Genomic DNA, 7652 nt, shown 5'->3' with positions numbered 1-7652 from the left:
TCCTTGAAACACCCATAAGGTAGGTGATGAAACTCCCATTTTACAGATGCAGAAATTAAGTCTTAGCGAGGAAAGTGATGTGTGTGTAAACCCACACAGCCAAGACTTATGGGTGGATGGATGGAGGGAGGAACAGACAGCTTTGAAGTCTCTTTGTTACAAATGACAGAAGCCCAACCCAGAGTAACTTAAGCGAAAAAGGAAAAAGAAAAAAAAAAAAAACCACACACACAAAGATTTGGTTATGCCTGAATAGTCCAGGGGTAGGCCTTCAGGAACCGTTGGATCAAGGGACTCAAGTGAGATCCCTTCTTCCCACATCTCTGAGGACTGGGTTCCTTTGTGCTAGATTCACTGTCAGATAGGCGCTCCCTCATGACGGCAAGATTCCTCCAGCAGCTCAAAGCCAGTAAAAAGAAGAACTTCTCTCTTCCAATCTCTCCATCAAGAAGACCCCAAATTTAGTTCCATCAATACCAATAGCTAATATTTATTGTGTACTTCCTTTGTGCTGAACCCCTTCCGTGATTCCATCTGGACAACAACCCTATAAGTTGGCCCAGGGAAGCTCTATGTTTGCCCCAAATTGCTGTCTAAGTAGTGGAGCCAGGGTCCCCAACCCTGGCAGCCACCTCCAGAGCCTGTGTCCCTTCCTGAACCAGTCACTGTGACCCAAAGGCTGGGGGCCCTGATTGGCACGCCCCAAATGGAGCCCATCTGTGAAGACAGGTGGGGTCGGGCCCACAGAAGGCGCAGGGCCTGATACTTGGAAAGAGGTGTTCCAGCAGAAATCAGGAGTGGGGACGGCCACATTCCTGCAGGATGCCTTCTGCTTTTTCCCATGACAGCCTCGGGAAGGGAACTGGTGTGTTCTCTCTCATGTCAGGTTTCCAGACCCCGTACCCAGCTGCGTCGCCGGACCCTGCCCCTGGGCCCTGCCCTGTCATCTTAGGCGGGGCTAGCAGGGAAGGCCCTCACTGAGGGAAAGGCCAGGGCAGGGGGACCCATCCGGGCTCAGGCTGAGGGGCGGGGACGGACAGGCCACCACCTACCGCCGGGCAGAGTCAGCTGACTCAGGTTTAGGAGGGGACTCAGGACCAGAGCTAGGAAGTGGGCCAAAGCAGCGAGGTCCGAAGGCCACCCCTACAGGGGCCCAACCAGGTGTGCTCCAAGGGGGCAGGTAGGCCCTACATGGGAGCTGAGGGCGGGGGAAGATGAAGAGGGGCCATATGCCGGGCCAGGCCATGTGTCATGCAGGAGTCAGGGCCAAGCTGATGAGCTGCGGCGACTCCCCGGAAACCAGAGCAGGGCCCTGTGAGGAGGACGGGCAGGTCAGGAGCAGTGCCGCCCACTGCGGCCCACTGGCCTGAGGTGGCTTTCAGTGCTTCTCATCCCACACCCGAGTGACAGCCCGCACATCACAACTCGGACTCAGGGCAGCACGTGGTCCAGCAGCCAAGCAAGTCTGAAAGTGGGGCTGTTCGACCTCTAAGGGGACACAGGACATTGCTCAAGGGCCCTCCATTCGGAAAGGATTTTTTGTCTGGGGATGTGAGCAGGATCAGGAGGAAACGGCCTCCCTGAGTGGAGGGCACATTTTGAGGGGGGTAGGGAGTGGCGTGTGAGGGGGGTGATGACAAGTGACAGCCCACCGGCCAGCAGTCACCAAGCCTCCTCTTGCCTCCTATTACACAGCTCATGATTTCGTCCAGCCCCTCACCCTTGCCACCACTGCCTGAAGCCAAGCCTGGTCACAGGGTCGGGCAGGGGACCCCTCCACTAAGCCCTGCATCCAGGGTCTCACATCCGTGAAAAGCCTCCAGTTCAAACCTGGGGCCTCTCTCCTAATGAGGCCATACACCCTGTCACTGTTTGTAACTCGGGCTGGGACCCTTACCACCTGGAACTCAACTGGCTCTAAGCCAGCTCTCAGAGATGCTGGTGGCAGCTCCCCTCTTCCCTGGCCCGCCACAGTGGCTTCCTAGCCCGTGTCCTGGCCTCCACTCCCCTTCCCAATCCATTCTCTACCCACGGCCCCTGACCATTCTTTCTGAAATGATCAAATCATATTGTTCTGTCTAGAACTGTCCTGTGACTGCCCCATTCACAGACTAGGACCCCGAATCCAAGCACAGCCTTCCCTGCCCAAGTACAGCCCCCACTTCCCCATCTCTGCCTTCTCCCTCAGTCCTCCACTGCTCCCTACCAAGCTGCTCCCTCAGCCTGGACTGTTCTGCCCTTCCCGCCACTCTCCCTGCCTCAGTCTTATTCCTTTAGGGAAACCCCCTCCTTTGGGTGGACACCCCAGCTGGGGCTGGAGGAACTGAACTTTTGCTACAGGTGAAATGGGGAAAACAGGTGTGGTACCTAATTCACACCCACGTCTCCCAGAGATCATAAGATGCCCAGGGCCATGTCCATGGGGTTCCTGGCTGGATTCTAGGGCCTAAGACACAAAAAGGTGCCATGATGCCAATGTGGCCACAGAGGCCAGACGTGGCCAATGACCGGCTGAAGGCCAAAAGCGCAGAGCAGAACAGGGACCTGACCCCAGCCTCCTGCTTCCCTACCCTGCCTCAGTGTCTCCCCCATAAAGACCTTCCTCCCCAGCAAGGAGAGGGGCACAGAGGACAGACGTCCTCCTAGCCCAGCATCCACCAGCCTCCAGCCTGAGTCACACTGACACCTGGTCACCACCCTCTTTGTTTGCCCATAGGCTCAAAGTAACTCCTCCTCCGTTTCTTCCTGTTATGCTCACACCTTATCTCCATCTCCCTTCTGTCCTGGAGAGGCTGGGGACCTGGAGGGAGGGAGCTCAGGACTGGGAGAAGGAGCCTGACTGGCCTTTGATAAGAGCTGGGAGCAGCCAGCATGCGGGCAGAGGGCTGAATGATGGATTGAATGTCCTAGAGCTCGGAGAATACGCAGATAAGGGAGAAGAGGGAGCCGGAAGGGTCAGAGGTGGGGAGGCAGGGTGGGAAAAGTCGGGGCCTCAGACTATGTCCTCTTCCAGCCATGGACGCGGCCGGACAGAGCCGCCTTCCAAATCTGCCTCTTCCTCCTCTGAACACCTACTAGGTGCCAGACATTTTGTAAATACCAACTCTTGATCCCCACCAGAACCCTCCAAGGAAGGGAGCAATTTCTATTTTACAGGTGAAAAAAAGAGAACTTGCCCAAATTGCACAACTAATTAAACCGAAAACAACAAACATTGACGCATACAGTCAACAAGTAATTTTTGTGTGCCTGACTTGTAGCCAACCCAGCTAAGCATTTGAGAAGCATTACCTCATGGGATCATCACAGTAACTGCTGGACCTCTTTCCAAAGTCTGGCCTCCTCTGGCTCTGCCTGCCCGAGTGAAGACCCCCCCCCACCTCCATCCAGTGTCTGTGCTGTCACCCCACAGGGACAATTAGCCTGGAAAGATTTGAGTTGGTTGAACCTGCTAGTCCAGTTTATAGAAGAATCAGGAGGCTGTTTGTGAGAGGCTCAGCATGTTGGACAGAAGTCCAGTGCCCTCTGACTCTGTACCCTCCTCCTTCAGTCCAGCCGGAGAAAGGCCTGGGCAGCCAGTCTGGACCCCTAAACCATGTCCAAAGCGCTCTCACCTGACTTACCTCTGTTTCTGCTCTTTCTGTACTGCCTCTGGGAAGTGGTAGAAGAAATAGTCACATTTGGAGTTTTATGGCCAGATCTGGGGCTTCTAAGGGGCAAAAGCAGGCTCCCCAGGGGTGGTGGCACTGAAGCCATCATGGCCATTATGCAGATGAGAACATGGAGCCTAAGTAGCTTAGCCAAAACTCCAGATCGCATTTGCTGGACCCCGCTCTTTGCCTGGTGGGGGACAGAGCCAGGATTCAAAGTATGAGGAGCCTGGATTCAAAGGCCACATTCTCCTCCTACTCCCCCTACCTCCTCAGGCTGAAGAAGTCTCTCCTACTCAGGGAGGGCAGCCTTTTCATTCTGTTCAGGCCTTCAACTGATTGGATGAGGCCCACCCTCATTAGGCAAGGCAATCTGTTTTACTCAGTCTATTGATTTAAATGTACTGTCATCTCAGAAACACCCAGAATACTGCTTGACCCAATATCTGGGCACCAAATATCTGGGCCAGTGAAGTTGACACATAAAATGAACCATCACAAAAACCCCAATTTAAAAATAAACAAATGACTTGAAAGATATTTCTCCGAAGAATATATACCAATGGGCAAAAGCACGGGCAAGACGCTCAACATCATTGGTTATTAAGAAGACAGAAATTCAAAACACACCGAGAAACCACTTCATACCCCCTAGGATGGCTTTAATCAAGAAAATGAAAATAATATTACTGGCAGGGATGTGGAGATGTTAATACTCTCATCTATTGAGAGAGTATTATGAGAGAGCATAAAATGGTATAGTCATTACGGAAAACAGCATGGCGCCTCCTTGTAACGTTCAACATGGCATTTCCATACACCCCAGAAATCCACTCCCAGGTATAGATCCAAGAGAAATGAGAGTACATGTCCAGACAGACACGTGTATGCAAGTGTTCACGCAGCTCTGTTTGTAACAGCCAAAAGGTGAAAACAACCCAAAGGTTCATCAGTGAATGAACAGATCATCAGGATGCAGTACATCCGTACAATGGCATGGTACCCGGCCGTGGAAAAGGACAGAGCACCGACCCGCACTACAGCCGGGAGCTACCTTATACCCGTGATGTTCAGTGAAAGAAGCCAGACGCACGGCGTCCTTCTATATGAGAGATCCAGAACAGATAAATCCATATGGATATAAAGCAGACTAGAGGCTGCCCAGGGAATGGATGGAAAAGGGGAATGGATAGGGGGTGTTCTTTTGCAGGGTGGGAAAATTCTGAAACCAGGGAGAGGCGGTAGTTGCACAGGATTGGGAATGCACTAGACGCCGCTGAACCATTCACTCTACGCGGTTCCTTGTACGTCGTGTGAATTTCACCTCAATCATCATCACCACCTAGGTTCCCCATTCGGTTGCGAGGTTTCCTGAGAGCTGGAAACATGTGTACTTCACTCAGCACTGTGACCCCCAGCACCGGACACAGTCCCTGGCACAAAGGAGGGGCTTAATATATCCTAGTGAAGGAAATAAACATGAAACCAAAGAACATTCACAAGGAAGCAAGAAAGCAAAACATCAACATACAGAGGAGTTAAGCTTTTCCATAATCTAAGGCAGGAGTGTAGCCTGAACAGGAATTGCGTTTATTTTGTGTGGTTCCACAGGGACAAAATCAGGACCGACTAGGGGGATTCATGAAGCCTAAACCTCAAGAAGCCTAGCTACCCCCTGAACTCCTGGGCATGACACGGGCTATGCCTTGAGGCAGTGAGCCTCCTTTCATGACAGGCATGCAAACAGAGATGAGGTGACTTGTTGAGAGAACTCATGCATCAGCAGGCAGGTTCCCTTGGACAGGGAGTCCCTTCCAACTTGGAGATGCTGTGACCTCGGCCGACTTACAGGTCATTACAAATCCATTAACCTCCCGCTGGCTGCTCCCTACATTACTGAATCTATCACTCTCCAGATAGCCGCTGAGCACAGATGTCACCCAAACACAGACCCAAAGAGGGTGCCTTGTCCTAAAAAAGCAGAGAGGTTTCTAGGTCATTCTTTCTATTCTCTCCATCCTGACCCAGCCCGGTGTTCAGAACGCCACCTTGGGAAAGCCATGTGCTGGTGTCACCAGATTCAAAGGAGACTGGTTTGCATTTAATGTCCCTCCTGCAGGCTTCTGCTGTCCCCTTGGTGTGCTCACCAGCTCCCGGTCCCTGTGCGAACTCCTTCCAGCAGCATCGCCACCAGCGGTGGCTCCTGCTGTGTCTGACGCCGCTAAGCTCCCCGGGGTTCCCCAGAATGCCCACATCCTGGCCCTCCTCACCCCCAGAGGCAGGCCCTGGTGTCTAGAAAGGAGCTGTTACAACACGAGGAGGGACAAGGCTGGGAAAAGTCAGGGCATCCACAAAAAAAACTAGGGGTTGTCCTTTAAGCCGGACACTATGGATATTCTATAATAACATGCAGAAGATCTGTGATGTGAATTTTAATTGTTTCTAGGTGACATATTATATTATGTTATGTTATGTTATGTTATGTTATGTTATATTGTGATTTGTCTATTAATCCCTAATTCTCGCCTCCTTCTTTCTACCACAATCCCATATGTGGGTAGGATAACCATGTGCCCTGAGCAAGAAGCCTGAACAGGAACATGGTTTTGGTCCATGAGATATAAACCTACATCCCTGAGTGGGGTTTGCAGAGAAGCTTCTGGAGAAGCAGACCCCTTAGTCTTTGGCCTTCGCCCTCCTCCTTCGCCTTGTCTGGGTGCAGCCCTGGTGCCCAAAGACGCAGCTGCCTTCCTATAGCCATAGAGATGAGAGACACGCTGGGACGTGTCACCGGAACACTGGGAGAGGCCCAGTCCCCAATGGCTCCCGGAAGCTCCCAAGCTCAGGAGGGTTCTGACAACAGTGCAACGAGCCCTTGGTGGATTGAGCTGCTGTGGTTAGAACGTAAAACAAACGTAATTCTAACCCATTAGCAGGCATTAAAGCAAACGCAGAAAGCATAGTGTAGCAGGTTGGACAGATCGTCCCCTCGTAGCCACAGAATGTGAGCTTATCTGGAATTTCTGCAGAGGTAATCAAGGTGCGGATCTCAGGTTGAGACCCTCCTGGATCAGCGTGGGCCCTGCCTCCGGGGACGGGTATCATCAGAACAGAAACAGAGAAGACACCGAGGGAAGAAAGGACACGTGAAGGAGGAGGCCGGGGTGGGAGTGCCCCAGCCACAAGCCCGTGAGCACCAGGAACCACCAGAAGCCTCCAAAGGCGAGGGGGGCCCCTCTCCCGGGGCCTTCTGGAGGAGCATGGGCTGCCAACACCTCAACTTCAGACTCTGGCTTCCAGAACCATGAGGGAATACCTTCCTCTCATTTTAAGTCGCCAAATTTGTAGCCCTTTGTTATGGCAGCCCAAGGACAGTAAGACATACAGAAAAGCAGGAGAGGGGACAGCTAAGCCGGGTCTCTGAAGGATGCGGGGGATTGTTTGGTTAAGAGGAGAACGATCTTCCCAGGACATGAACAGCCCACTATACCAATAAGAAGAGCAACAGAGTGTTGGTGTGGGGGCCCATCTGGTTTATCTGCCCCCCAAGCCCAAGCTCAGATCCACTAAACTCCTCTGCTCCGTGCGGTGATCTGCCCAACAGCCCCCAGTGCATCCACGCTTAGGGACCCAGACCCACAAGTAGCCAGCTATCTGCAGCCCACAGCAGGATGCAGCAGGATGCGGGAGCGCCGCGGTGGCTGAAGCCCCAGCTTCTGACCGGGGAGGCTCTCACATGTCTGCTGTGAAAGCAGAGAACGTTCTAACGTTTCCTGTGTTCACCACGGTGCCCTTGGCGCCGACCTGGCCGTGGTCCAGCAAGACGCCCGCGCCTCTATTACCACTCCAGCATCCCCAGGTCTCGGGCCACTTGTCACCCAAGGCTCACATCTGTTCGCTCTCGAGCAGTGAGCAGAGGGTGATCATTTCAGCAGAGTGCTTCTCAGACGACCCCGGGGATGGCCGCGAAGCCCGCGGGGTGAGCCAGCGCCAGATGAGAAA

The sequence above is a fragment of the Lutra lutra genome, chromosome 8, assembly GCF_902655055.1.
Source record: "Lutra lutra chromosome 8, mLutLut1.2, whole genome shotgun sequence".
Taxonomy (NCBI): Eukaryota; Metazoa; Chordata; class Mammalia; order Carnivora; family Mustelidae; genus Lutra; species Lutra lutra.
The sequence above is the reverse complement of the archived record's forward strand: the minus strand, read 5'-3'. Positions refer to the sequence as shown.